This window comes from Hemitrygon akajei, chromosome 25 (assembly GCF_048418815.1).
Source record: "Hemitrygon akajei chromosome 25, sHemAka1.3, whole genome shotgun sequence".
In the NCBI taxonomy this organism is placed as follows: domain Eukaryota; kingdom Metazoa; phylum Chordata; class Chondrichthyes; order Myliobatiformes; family Dasyatidae; genus Hemitrygon; species Hemitrygon akajei.
This window is the reverse complement of record NC_133148.1, coordinates 9,389,378-9,405,137: the sequence shown is the minus strand read 5'-3', so window position 1 is coordinate 9,405,137 and position 15,760 is coordinate 9,389,378. Positions and strand designations below refer to the sequence as shown.

Genomic DNA, 15,760 nt, shown 5'->3' with positions numbered 1-15,760 from the left:
TTTCCTGTGCCTTTTAATTTGCTCCCCAGACTTTAGAAAAGGGTGCACAGGGGGACAGCAGATTCCACAGTTCCTAGAAAATGGAACAGTCCCAGTGGAATGAAAGGGATGAGGATGTGACAAGGTTATTTAAAGAAAGAGGAAGTGAAAAATAGGGAGGGGTTGAGCGGATCAGGCTATTGTTAGCAATGTGTTGGAATCCATCTACCAATTTGGAAAATCATAATGTCATCAAGCATACTCAACTGGTTTCCTGAAGAGAAAATTGTATTTGACAAATTGCACTGAATTATTGAGGATGGATAAGGTGAGACAAATGAATCTCTTGAAATAAAGCACTGGATAATGTAGCACACTGAATAAGGCATGGTGGGCTTGCAGAGCAGGTCAGGGTCAGCTTCAAGAAGAAAGCATCAGAAAATCAAAGGTGCTGGGAGTAGTCAGTCAGTCAGGCAGCATCTGTGGTGAGAGAAATGCGATTAATGTTTCTGGTCAAGGACACAGGTGCTGACTGAACTGCTTCACTGCCCTGCCATTTTTATTTTATTGTTGGCATATCAACATTACTAATAAATGCAACAGGAAATTCAGGAGAAAGTTCTTTTCCCAGTGAGTGGCAGGGATGTGAAACTCGCTCCTACAGCAAGTGGCTGGTTTTGATGAGACGTTATGTGAAAGACAAGAAGTTCAAATTAGTGGGGAGGGATGATGCAGGAGACCTAGGAATACAAGTATATACCGTGCCTATAAAAATTATTCACCCCTCTTGGAACTTTTCATGTTTTATTGTTTTACAACATTGAATCACAGCAGATTTAATTTGGCTTTTTGACACTGATCAACAGAAAGACTTTCATGTCAAAGTGAAAACAGATCTCTACAAAGCGATCTAAATTAATTACAAATATAAAACACGAAATAATTGACTGCATAAGTATTCACCCTTTTCATGTTGATGCAGCTTTAGCAGTAATTACAGCATTGAATCTGTGTGGATAGGTCTCTATCAGCTTTGCACATCTGGACACTGCAATTTTCCCCCATTCTTCTTAACAAAACTGCTCAAACCCTTGTCAGATTACATGGGGATCGTCCAGCCACAAATTCTCAATTGGATTGAGGTCAGGACTCTGACTTGGCCTCTCCAGGACATTAACGTTGTTGTTTTTAAGCCATTCCTGTGTAGCTTTGGCTTTATGTTTGGAGTCATTGTCTTGCTGGCAAACAAATCTTCTCCGAAGTTGCAGTTCTTTTTAGGCTTTTTCCAGGATTTCCCTGTATTTTGCTGCTTTCTCATTTTACCCTCGACCTTCATAAGCCTTAAAGGGCCTGGGGCAGTGAAGCATCCCCACAGTATGATGCAGCCACCACCACGCTTCACGGTAGGGATGGTGTGTTTTTGATGATGTGCTGTGTTTGGTTTATGCCAACCATAGCATTTAGTCTGATATCCAAAAAGCACAATTGTGGTTTCATCAGACCATAGAACCTTCTTCCAGCTGACTTCAGAGTCTCCCACGTGCCTTCTGGCAAACTCTAGTCAAGATTTCATGAGAATTTTTTTCTACAGTGACTTTCTCTTTGCCATTCTTCCATGAAGCTGCGACTGGTGAAGCACCCGGGCAACAGTTGTTGTATGTGCAGGCTCTCCCATCTCAGCCACTGAAGCTTGTAACTCCTCCAGAGCTGTCGGGCCTCCCTCACTAGTACCCTTCTTGCACAGTCACTCAGTCTTTGAGGACAGCCTGTACAGCCAGGACAGAATTGTACTGGATGACTAGAAAATTGCAAATGTTACTCTGCTATTTAAGAAGGGTGGGAGGCAGCAGAAAGGAAGCTATAGACCTGTTAGCCTGACATCAGTGGTTGCAAAGTTGTTGGAATCAATTGTCAGGGATGAGATTACAGAGTACCTGGAGGTACATGACAAGATAGGCCAAAGCCAGCATAGTTTCACGAAAGGAAAATCCTGCCTGACTAACTTACTGCAATTTTTTGATGAAATTACAAGCAGGGTAGACAAAGGATTTGCAGTAGATGTGGTGTACTTGGATTTTCAGAAGTCCTTTGACAAGGTGCTGCACATGAGGCTGCTAAACAAGATAAGAGCCCATGGAATTACAGGGAAGTTACTAGTGTGGGTGGAGTACTGGCTGGTTGGCAGAAAGCAGAGATTGGGAAGAAAGGGATCCTATTCTGGCTGAATACTGGCTACCAGTGGAGTTCCACAGGGGTTGGGATTGCTGCTTTTCATGATGTATGTCAATGATTTAGACTATGGTATTAATAGATCTGTGGCTAAATTTGACGATGATACAAAGATAGGTGGAGGAGCAGGTAGTGTTGAGGAAAGAGAGAGCTTGCAGAGAGACTTAGATAGTTTAGGGGAATAGGCAAGGAAGTGGCAAATGAAATACAATGTTGGAAAGTGTATGGTCATGCACTTTAGTGGATGAAATAAATGGGCAGACTATTATTTAGGTGGGGAGAGAATTCAAAATGCAGAGATACAAAGAGACTTGGAAGTCCTTGTGCAAGACACCCTAGAGGTTAACCTCCAGATTGAGTAGGTGGTGAAGAAGGTGAATGCAATAGTGGCATTCATTTCTAGAGGTATAGAATATAAGAGCAGGGATGTGATATTGAGGTTCTATAAGGCACTTGTGAGACCACACTTGGAGTATTGTGTGCAGTTTTGTGTTCCTTATTTTAGAAAGGATATACTGACATTGGAGAGGATTCAGAGAAGATTCACAAGAATGATTCCAGGAATGAAAGGGTTACTATATGAGGAACGTCTGGCAGCTCTTGGGCTGTATCCCCTGGAGTTCAGGAGAATGAGGAGGGATCCCATAGAAACACTCCAAATGTTAAAAAGCTTGAACAAATTAGATATGGCAAAGTTATTTCCCATGGTAGGGGAGTCTAGGTCAAGAGGGAACAACTTCAGGATTGAAGGACGTCCATTTAGAACAAAGATGCAGAGAAATTACTTCAGTCAGAGGATGGTAAATCTGTGGAATTTGTTGCCATGAGCGGCTGTGGAGGCCAAGTCACTGGGCAGAGATAGATAGGTTCTTGATTAGCCAGGGCATCAAAAGGTATGAGGAGAAGGTAGGGGAGTGGGGATGACTGGAAGAATTGGATCAGCCCATGATTGAATGGCAGAGCAGACTCGATGGGCCGAATGGCCTACTTCTGCTCCTATATCTTATGGTCTTATTTACAGCCATGCCATATTCTTGATGATTGACATAACTATACTCCGAGGGATATTCAGTGGCTTGGAAATTTTCTTGTACCCATCTCCTGACTTGCGCTTTTCAATAACCTTTCCACAGAGTTACTTGGAGTGTTCCTTTGTCTTCATGGTGTAATTTTTGCCAGGATATTGACGCAGCAGTGATTGGACCTTCCAGATACGGGTGTATATTTACTACGGTCAATGAAACAACTTGACTGCACACAGGCGATCTCCATTTAACTAATTATGTGACTTCTAAAACCAATTGGCATCACCAGTGATGATTTGGTTTGTCATATTAAAGGCAGTGAATACTTATGCAATCAATAGTGTTTTATATTTTCTAATTGATTTAGATCACTTTGTGGAGATCTGTTTTCACTTTGATATGAAAGAGTCTTTTTCTGTTGATCAGTGTCTAAAAAGCCAAATTAAATCCACTGTGATTCAATGTTGTAAAACAATTAAACATGAAAACTTCCGGGGAGGAGGTGAATACTTAATATAGGTGCTGATTTTCCTGAAAATATAGATAAGTTATTAAATGTTTATGACACATTTGCCTTCATCTTTAGGGCATTCAGTGCAAAAGTTGGTACATCATGTTACTGCTTGGTGAATATTGTGGGCAATTCTGGCCACCATACTTAGGAAGGACGTGATTAAGGTAGGGAGGGCACAGAAAAGATTCACAAGGATGTTCCAGGACTAGAGGACTTGAGTGGAGAGGAGAAACTGGATAGACTGGGACTTTTTTTTTCTGGGGTGAAAGTGAATGAAGAGTGATCCTGTTAATGGGAACAGGTTCCTTCTGATAAGCTCACTCATGATATTGCAACTGCTCTCAAATTTCCTGCTCAGATCACGTGGAAGGTTATGAGAAACATCAGGATGGATGGCATATAATAGACCTGGCACTTCACAGTTTCATTGAGTCAGATTCAATCCAGTGTTATTCCAACAAGAGGATCTCATCATCTCAACTTTCCCGTTAGAATGTGTAATGTGACACTTGACAGAAGGGTGGCTTTGCACCTGATGGTGTTCACCCCAAGTTCTGAAAGAGGTGGCTGAAGAGATTGTGGAGGCATTAGCAATGATCTCCTGATTCTGGCAGACTGGAATATTGCAAATGTCATTTCACTCTTCAAGAAGGGAGAGAGGCAGAAGACAGGAAATCACAGGCCAGTTAGTCAGACCTCAGTGGTTGGGAAGATGTTGGAATCGAATGTTAAGGATATGGTTTCAGTGTACTTGGAGGCACATAATAAAATGAGGCATGGCTTCCTCAAAGGAAAATCTTGCTTGACAAATCTGTTGGAATTCTTTGAAGAAGTGACAAGCAGGATAGACAAAGGAGTATCATGGATGTTGTGTACTTGGATTTTCAGAAGGCCTTTGACAAGGTGGTATTACAGGAAAGATTCTAGCATGGAAAAAGCAGTGGCTGATTGGCAGGAGACAAAGAGTGGGAATAAAGGGAGCCTTTTCTGGTTGGCTGCTGCTGTCTAGTGGTGCTCCACAGGGGTCTGTGTTGGAACCGATTCTTACTTACATCATATGTCAATGATTTGAATGGCGGAATTGACGGCTTTGTTGCAAAGTTTGCAGACAATATGAAGATAGGTGGAGGGGCAGGTAGTTTTGAGGAAGTAGAGAGGCTACAGATGGACTTAGACAGATTAAGAAAATGGGCAAAGAAGTGGTAGATGGAATACAGTGTTAGAAATTGTATGGTCATGCACTTTGGTGGAAGAAACAAAAGGGCTGACTATTTCCTACAAAATGCAAAATACAAAAATCTGAAGTTCAAAGGGATTTGGGAGTCCTTGTGCAGGATTCCCTAAAGATTAATTTTGCAGTTTGAGTCTGTGGTGAGGAAGGCAAATGCAATGTTAGCATTGATTTCACAAGGACTAGAATACAAAAGCAAGGATGTAATGTTGAGGCTTTATAAAGCACTGGTGAGGCCTCACTTGGAGTATTGTGGAAGTTTTGGGCCCCTTATCTTAGAAAGGATGTGCTGAAATTGGAGAGGGTTCAAAGGAGGTTTACGAAAATGTTTACAGGATTGACATGTGAAGAGCATTTGATGGCTCTGGGCCTGTATTCACTGGAATTCAGAAGAATGAGGGGTAACCTCATTGAAATCTATCGAATGGTGAAAGGCCTTGACTGAGTGGATGTGGAGAGGATGTTTCCCGTGGTGGAAGAGTGTAAGACCAGAGGACACAGCCTTAGGATAGAGGAACATCACTTTAGAATGGAGATGAGGAGGAATGTCTTTAGCCAGAGAGTGGTGAACCTGTGGAATTTACATAGAAACATAGAAAACATACAGCACAATACAGGCCCTTTGGCCCATAATGCTATGTTGAAGAGTATTTACTTTAGAAATTACCCAGGGTTACCCATAGCCCTCTATTTTTTCAAGATCCAAGAGTCTCTTAAAAGACCCTATCGGATCTGTCTCCACTACCGTCGCCAGCAGCCCATTCCACACACTCACCACTCTCTGGATAAAAAACATCTCCTCCGTACCTACTTCCACGCACCTTAAAACTGTGCCCTCTCATGTTAGCCATTTCAGCCCTGGGAAAAAGCCTCTGACTATCCACACAATCAATGCCTCTCATCGTCTTATACACCTCTATCAGGTCACCTCTCATCCTCAGTCGCTGCAAGGAGAAAAGACCAAGTTCACTCAACCTATTCTCATAAGGCATGCTCCCCAATCCAGGCAACATCTTTGTAAATCTCCTCTGCACCCTTTCTACGGTTTCCACATCCTTCCTATGGTGAGGTGACCAGAACTGAGCACAGTACTCCAAGTGGGGTCTGACCAGGGTCCTATATAGCTAAAACATCACCTCTCGGCTCCTAAACTCAATCCCATGGTTGAAGGCCAATGCACCATATGCTTTCTTAACCACAGAGTCAACATGCGCAGCAGCTTTGAGTGTCCTATGGACTCGGACCCCAAGATCCCTCTGATCCTCCACATTGTCTTACCATTAATACTATATTCTGCCATCATACTTGACCTACCAAAGTGAACCACCTCACACTTATCTGGGTTGAACTCCATCTGCCACTTTGATGCCCCGTTGTAACCCCAGGTAGCCCTCCACACTATCCACAACACCCCCAGCTTGTTGCAGGAGCAGCTGCGGAGGCCAAGTGTTTGTGAATATTTAAGGCAGAGGTTGATAGACTCATTGGTCAGGCCATGAAGGGATATGATTTTTGTCCTCACAATCTATCTCGATGCGATCTTGCACGTTATTGTTTACCTGCACTACTTTGGTAGTTTTTACACTTTATTCTGCAGTGCTCAGGGCACTGTGTAATGAATTCCAAGGATCCGAGTACATTTGACAAGGGGGCATCGATTTAAGATCAGGGGCAAGAGATTTAAAAGGGACGTCAGTGACAGCTTCTTCACGCAGAGGGTGGAATGAGTGGCTGAGGCGGGCACATGAGCAACACTGAGGAAGTATATGAATGGGAGGGTCAAATGCAGAATGATGGGATTCACTTGCTGGGAGCCACAGTCAGCGCAGGTGGGCTTCCATGTTGTTTGACTCTAACTCAATGCGCCTCTGGCACGATCCAGGTGTAGGAGGGAAGGGCTCTGAGAGATTGTCAGAGTTCGGTGTCCAGCATCATGAAGTAAGATTTGGCTAAGGACTTTTAAAAAAGGATTTCAACCTTGTCAACTCAAGTTCAAGATGAAGTTTACAGCCATTCAAACATGCACATGTATACAGCTAATTGTAGCAATGCTTGTTTGAGAGCAGGGTGTAAAACAAAGTACAGCTTCACATAGAGCACATAAAGTTATATGAACACAATAAGATCAACAGATAATGTAAACATATTCTGCAGACCAGTCACAACCTCCAGGATTGATCTGCAGGCAGAATTGGACTAATCCATCAGACCCAGAGCCTTGGACTTGTACAGAATGGGAAAAGGCCATTTGGCCCATTGAGTCTGTCCACCATCAAGCAACTGACTGATCCCACATTACATTCGCAAAAATTTCCATTTCACCAGATTCCTGCCTTCACCCACCCACTAGGGACAATGTACCAGACCGGTCCTCAAAGCTTGGAATGGTCGCAGAGCGAAGGTGCAAACTGCACACGGGCAGCACCCGAGGTCAGGATCGATCCAGGTCACTGGACACGGGCAGCACCCGAGGTCAGGATCGATCCAGATCACTGGACACGGGCAGCACCTGAGGTCAGGTGGTCAGGATCGATCCAGATCACTGGACACGGGCAGCACCTGAGGTCAGGTGGTCAGGATCGATCCAGATCACTGGACACGGGCAGCACCTGAGGTCAGGTGGTCAGGATCGATCCAGGTCACTGGACACGGGCAGCACCCGAGGTCAGGATCGATCCAGGTCACTGGACACGGGTAGCACCCGAGGTCAGGATCGATCCAGATCACTGGACACGGGCAGCACCCGTGGTCAGGATCGATCCAGGTCACTGGACACGGGTAGCACCCGAGGTCAGGATCGATCCAGATCACTGGACACGGGCAGCACCCGAGGTCAGGATCGATCCAGATCACTGGACACGGGCAGCACCCGTGGTCAGGTGGTCAGGATCGATCCAGGTAACTGGACACGGGCAGCACCCGAGGTCAGGATCGATCCAGATCACTGCACACGGGCAGCACCCTAGGTCAGGTGGTCAGGATCGATCCAGGTCACTGGACACGGGCAGCACCCGAGGTCAGGATCGATCCAGATCACTGGACACGGGCAGCACCCGAGGTCAGGATCGATCCAGATCACTGGACACGGGCAGCACCCGAGGTCAGGATCGATCCAGGTCACTGGACACGGGCAGCACCCGAGGTCAGGATCGATCCAGATCACTGGACACGGGCAGCACCCGAGGTCAGGATCGATCCAGGTCACCGGACACGGGCAGCACCCGAGGTCAGGATCGATCCAGGTCACCGGACACGGGCAGCACCCGAGGTCAGGATCGATCCAGGTCACTGGACACGGGCAGCACCCGAGGTCAGGATTGATCCAGGTCACTGGACACGGGCAGCACCCGAGGTCAGGATCGATCCAGGTCACTGGACACGGGCAGCACCCGAGGTCAGGATCGATACAGGTCACTGGACACGGGCAGCACCCGTGGTCAGGTGGTCAGGATCGATCCAGGTCACTGGACACGGGCAGCACCCGAGGTCAGGATCGATACAGGTCACTGGACACGGGCAGCACCCGAGGTCAGGATCGATACAGGTCACTGGACACGGGCAGCACCCGAGGTCAGGATCGATCCAGATCACTGGACACGGGCAGCACCCGAGCTCAGGATCGATCCAGATCACTGGACACGGGCAGCACCCGTGGTCAAGATCGATACTGGTCACTGGACACGGGCAGCACCCGAGGTCAGGATCGATACAGGTCACTGGACACGGGCAGCACCCGAGCTCAGGATCGATCCAGATCACTGGACACGGGCAGCACCCGAGGTCAGGTGGTCAGGATCGATCCAGATCACTGGACACGGGCAGCACCCGAGGTCAGGATCGATCCAGATCACTGGACACGGGCAGCACCCGAGGTCAGGATCGATCCAGGTCACCGGACACGGGCAGCACCCGAGGTCAGGATCGATCCAGGACACTGCACACGGGCAGCACCCGAGGTCAGGATTGATCCAGGTCACTGGACACGGGCAGCACCCGAGGTCAGGATCGATCCAGGTCACTGGACACGGGCAGCACCCGAGGTCAGGATCGATCCAGGTCACTGGACACGGGCAGCACCCGAGGTCAGGATCGATCCAGGTAACTGCACACGGGCAGCACCCGAGGTCAGGATCGATCCAGGTCACCGGACACGGGCAGCACCCGTGGTCAGGATCGATCCAGGTCACTGGACACGGGCAGCACCCGAGGTCAGGATCGATCCAGGTCACCGGACACGGGCAGCACCCGAGGTCAGGTGGTCAGGATCGATCCAGGTCACTGGACACGGGCAGCACCCGAGGTCAGGATCGATCCAGGTCACTGGACACGGGCAGCACCCGTGGTCAGGATCGATCCAGGTCACCGGACACGGGCAGCACCCGAGGTCAGGATCGATCCAGGTCACTGGACACGGGCAGCACCCGAGGTCAGGATCGATCCAGATCACCGGACACGGGCAGCACCCGAGGTCAGGATCGATCCAGATCACCGGACACGGGCAGCACCCGAGGTCAGGTGGTCAGGATCGATCCAGGTCACTGGACACGGGCAGCACCTGTGGTCAGGATCGATCCAGGTCACTGGACACGGGCAGCACCCGAGGTCAGGTGGTCAGGGTCGATCCAGATCACTGGATCAGTGAGGCAGCTGCATTACTCTGACACCCTGGAGAGTGACAGGCTCAGAGGGGTCTTGGAAAAGTGAGAAAGGCGATTTGGAATCAAGGATACAATTTTTTACCATTGAAAATAAAATTCCTTAATATTCTTTGTCACACAATACTACTCAGAGATTCATTTTGTTGCAGGCAATTATATAAGTAAACAGAAATACAATAGAGTCCACGAAAAACTGACAAGCAGGCAGTGTGAAAAGAAGTCAAACTCTGCAAATACAAAAACAAACAAATAATAATAGCACATCAACAAATAATACTGAGCACGGGCCGTATATCAGTAATACCGAGCACGGGTCGTATGTCAGTAATACCGAGCACGGACCGTATATCAGTAATACCGAGCACGGGTCGTATGTCAGTAATACCGAGCACGGGTCGTATATCAATAATACTGAGCACGGGTCGTATGTCAGTAATACCGAGCACGGGTCGTATGTCAGTAATACCGAGCACGGGCCGTATATCAGTAATACTGAGCACGGGTCGTATATCAGTAATACTGAGCACGGGTCGTATATCAATAATACTGAGCACGGGTCGTATGTCAGTAATACCGAGCACGGGTCGTATGTCAGTAATACCGAGCACGGGTCGTATATCAGTAATACTGAGCATCGGCCGTATATCAGTAATACCGAGCACGGGTCGTATGTCAGTAATACCGAGCACGGGTCGTATGTCAGTAATACTGAGCACGGGTCGTATGTCAGTAATACCGAGCACGGGTCGTATGTCAGTAATACCGAGCACGGGTCGTATATCAGTAATACTGAGCACGGGTCGTATATCAATAATACCGAGCACGGGTCGTATGTCAGTAATACTGAGCACGGGCCGTATATCAGTAATACTGAGCACGGGCCATATATCAGTAATACTGAGCACAGGTCGTATATCAGTAATACTGAGCACGGGCTGTATATCAGTAATACTGAGCACGGGTCGTATATCAGTAATACTGAGCACGGGTCGTATATCAGTAATACTGAGCACGGGCTGTATATCAGTAATACTGAGCACGGGTCGTATATCAGTAATACTGAGCACGGGTCGTATATCAATAATACCGAGCACGGGTCGTATGTCAGTAATACTGAGCACGGGCCGTATATCAGTAATACTGAGCACGGGCCGTATATCAGTAATACTGAGCACAGGTCGTATATCAGTAATACTGAGCACGGGTCGTATGTCAGTAATACTGAGCACGGGTCGTATATCAGTAATACTGAGCACGGGCTGTATATCAGTAATACTGAGCACGGGTCGTATATCAGTAATACTGAGCACAGGTCGTATATCAGTAATACTGAGCAGGGGTCGTATATCAGTAATACTGAGCACGGGCTGTATATCAGTAATACTGAGCACGGGTCGTATATCAGTAATACTGAGCACGGGTCGTATATCAATAATACTGAGCACGGGTCGTATGTCAGTAATACCGAGCACGGGTCGTATATCAATAATACTGACCACGGGCCGTATATCAGTAATACTGACCACGGGCCGTATATCAGTAATACTGAGCACTGGCCGTATATCAGTAATACTGAGCACGGGTCGTATGTCAGTAATACTGAGCAGGGGTCGTATATCAGTAATACTGAGCACGGGTCGTATATCAGTAATACTGAGCACGGGTCGTATGTCAGTAATACCGAGCACGGGCCGTATATCAGTAACACCGAGCAGGGGTCGTATGTCAGTAATACTGAGCAGGGGTCATATATCAGTAATACTGAGCACGGGTCGTATGTCAGTAATACTAAGCACGGACCGTATATCAGTAATACTGAGCACGGGCCGTATATCAGTAATACTGAGCAGGGGCCGTATGTCAGTAATACTGAGCACGGACCGTATATCAATAATACTGAGCACGGGTCGTATATCAGTAATACTGAGCATGGGTTATATATCAGTAATACTGAGCACGGGTCGTATGTCAGTAATACCGAGCACGGGTCGTATATCAATAATACTGAGCACGGGTCGTATGTCAGTAATACCGAGCACGGGTCGTATGTCAGTAATACCGAGCACGGGCCGTATATCAGTAATACTGAGCACGGGTCGTATATCAGTAATACTGAGCACGGGTCGTATATCAATAATACTGAGCACGGGTCGTATGTCAGTAATACCGAGCACGGGCCGTATATCAGTAATACCGAGCACGGGCCGTATATCAGTAATACTGAGCACTGGCCGTATATCAGTAATACTGAGCACGGGTCGTATGTCAGTAATACTGAGCAGGGGTCGTATATCAGTAATACTGAGCACGGGTCGTATGTCAGTAATACCGAGCACGGGCCGTATATCAGTAACACCGAGCAGGGGTCGTATGTCAGTAATACTGAGCAGGGGTCGTATATCAGTAATACTGAGCACGGGTCGTATGTCAGTAATACTAAGCACGGACCGTATATCAGTAATACTGAGCACGGGCCGTATATCAGTAATACTGAGCAGGGGCCGTATGTCAGTAATACTGAGCACGGACCGTATATCAATAATACTGAGCACGGGTCGTATGTCAGTAATACCGAGCACGGGTCGTATGTCAGTAATACTAAGCACGGACCGTATATCAGTAATACTGAGCACGGGCCGTATATCAGTAATACTGAGCAGGGGCCGTATGTCAGTAATACTGAGCACTGGCCGTATATCAGTAATACTGAGCACGGGTCGTATGTCAGTAATACTGAGCACGGGTCGTATGTCAGTAATACCGAGCACGGGTCGTATATCAGTAATACTGAGCACGGGTTATATGTCAGTAATACTGAGCACTGGCCGTATATCAGTAATACTGAGCACGGGTCGTATGTCAGTAATACTGAGCACGGGTCGTATGTCAGTAATACTGAGCAGGGGTCGTATGTCAGTAATACTGAGCACTGGCCGTATATCAGTAATACTGAGCACGGGTCGTATATCAGTAATACCGAGCACGGGTCGTATATCAGTAATACTGAGCACAGGTCGTATGTCAGTAATACTGAGCACGGGTCGTATGTCAGTAATACCGAGCACGGGCCGTATATCAGTAATACTGAGCACGGGTCGTATATCAGTAATACTGAGCACAGGTCGTATGTCAGTAATACCGAGCACGGGCCGTATATCAATAATACTGAGCACGGGTTGTATATCAGTAATACCGAGCACGGGCCGTATATCAATAATACTGAGCACGGGTTGTATATCAGTAATACCGAGCACGGGCCGTATATCAGTAATACCGAGCACGGGCCGTATATCAGTAATACCGAGCACAGGTCGTATATCAGTAATACCGAGCACGGGCCGTATATCAGTAATACCGAGCACGGGTCGTATATCAGTAATACCGAGCACGGGCCGTATATCAGTAATACTGAGCATGGGTCGTATATCAGTAATACCGAGCACGGACCGTATATCAGTAATACCGAGCACGGGTCGTATATCAGTAATACCGAGCACGGACCGTATATCAGTAATACTGAGCACGGGTCGTATATCAGTAATACCGAGCACGGGTCGTATGTCAGTAATACCGAGCACGGGTCGTATATCAATAATACCGAGCACGGACCGTATATCAGTAATACTGAGCACGGGTCGTATGTCAGTAATACCGAGCACGGGCCGTATATCAGTAATACCGAGCACGGGCCGTATATCAGTAATACTGAGCATGGGTCGTATATCAGTAATACTGAGCACGGACCGTATATCAGTAATACCGAGCACGGGTCGTATATCAGTAATACCGAGCACGGGTCGTATGTCAGTAATACCGAGCACGGGTCGTATATCAATAATACTGAGCACGGACCGTATATCAGTAATACTGAGCACGGGTCGTATGTCAGTAATACCGAGCACGGGTCGTATGTCAGTAATACCGAGCACGGGTCGTATATCAGTAATACTGAGCATGGGTCGTATATCAGTAATACTGAGCACGGACCGTATATCAGTAATACCGAGCAGGGGCCGTATATCTGTAATACCGAGCACGGACCGTATATCAATAATACTGAGCAGGGGCCGTATATCAGTAATACCGAGCACGGACCGTATATCAGTAATACCGAGCACGGGTCATATATCAGTAATACTGAGCACGGACCGTATATCAGTAATACTGAGCAGGGGCCGTATATCAGTAATACTGAGCATTATCTGATTATCTGATACGGCAATTGTAGATTTAGTGTTGTGCAATGAACCGGATTTGATCAGGGACCTCGAGGTAAAGGAACCATTAGGAGGTAGTGACCATAATATGATATGTTTTAACCTACAATTTGAGAAGGAGAAGGGAAAATCAGATGTGTCAGTATTACAGTTGAACAAAGGGAACTATGGAGCTATGAGGGAGGAACTGGTCAAAATTCAATGGAACAATACCCTAGCAGGGAAGACAGTGGAACAAAAATAGCAGGTATTTCTGGGAATAATGCAGAAGGTGCAGGATCGGTTCATTCCAAAGAGGAAGAAAGATCCAAAGGGGAGCAAGGGGCAGCCGTGGCTGATGAGGGAAGTAAAGGGCAGTATAAAAATAAAAGAGAAGAAGTGTATCGTAGCAAAGATGAGCGGGAAACTGGAGGACTGGGAAGTTTTTAAAGAGCAACAGAAGATAACAAAAAAGGCAATAAGCCAAGAAAAAATGAGGTACGAAGGTAAACTAGCCAAGAATATAAAGGAGGATAGTAAAAGCTTCTTTAGGTATGTGAATAGCAAAAAAATAGTTAAGACCAAAATTGGGCCATTGAAGACAGAAACAGGCGAATTTATTATGGGAACAAGGAAATGGCAAACGAGTTGAACAGGTACTTTGGATCTGTCTTCACTAGGGAAGACACCAACAATCTCCCAGATGTAATAGTGGCCAAAGGAACTAGGGTAAAGGATGAACTGAAGGAAATTTATATTAGGCAAGAAACGGTGTTGGATAGACTGTTGAGTCTGAAGGCTGATAAGTGCCCGGGACCTGATGGTCTGCATCCCAGGGTACTTAAAGAGGTGGCTCTAGAAATTGTGGACACATTGGTAATCATTTTCCAATGTTCTATAGATTCAGGAACAGTTTCTGCTGATTGGAGGGTGGCTAATGTTGTCCCACTTTTCAAGAAAGGACGGAGAGAGAAAACAGGGAATTATAGACCGGTTAGCCTAACGTCAGTGGTGGGAAAGATGTTGGAGTCAATTATAAAAGAGGAAATTATGACACATTTGGATAGCAGTAGAAGGATCAGTCTGAGTCAGCATGGATTTATGAAGGGAAAATCATGCTTGACTAATCTTCTGGAGTTTTTTGAGGATGTAACTATGAAAATGGACAAGGGAGACCCAGTGGATGTAGTGTACCTGGACTTCCAGAAAGCTTTTGATAAAGTCCCACATAGGAGATTAGTGGGCAAAATTAGGGCACATGGTAAGGGGGGCAGAGTACTGACATGGATTGAAAATTGGCTGGCTGACAGGAAACAAAGAGTAGCGATTAACGGGTCCCTTTTGGAATGGCAGGCTGTGACCAGTGGGGTGCTGTGTTCGGTGCTGGGACCGCAGCTGTTTACAATATACATTAATGATTTAGATGAAGGGATTAAAAGTAACATTAGCAAATTTGCTGATGACACAAAGATGGGTGGCAGTGTGAAATGTCAGGAGGATGTTATAAGAATGCAGGGTGACTTGGACAGGTTGGGTGAGTGGGCAAATGTATGGCAGATGCAGTTTAATGTGGATAAATGTGAGGTTATCCACTTTGGTGGCAAGAACAGGAAGGCAGATTACTATCTAAATGGAGTCAAGTTAGGAAAAGGGGAAGTACAATGAGATCTAGGTGTTCTCGTACATCAGTCAATGAAAGCAAGCATGCAGGTACAGCAGGCAGTGAAGAAAGCTAATGGCATGCTGGCTTTTATAACAAGTGGAATTGAGTATAGGAGTAAAGAGGTCCTTCTGCAGCTGTACAGGGCCCTGGTGAGACCCCACCTAGAGTATTGTGTGCAGTTTTGGTTTCCAAATTTGAGGAAGGACATTCTTGCTATTGAGGGAGTGCAGCATAGGTTCACAAGGTTAGTTCCCGGAATGGCGGG

General features: G+C 46.6%; 1 protein-coding gene across 4 annotated transcripts in view; it reads left to right on the top strand.

Annotated features, from left to right (window-relative positions):
• Positions 1-15,760, top strand: part of LOC140716367 (uncharacterized) — a 317,941-nt gene that overhangs the window by 246,923 nt on the left and 55,258 nt on the right. The window lies entirely within an intron of this gene.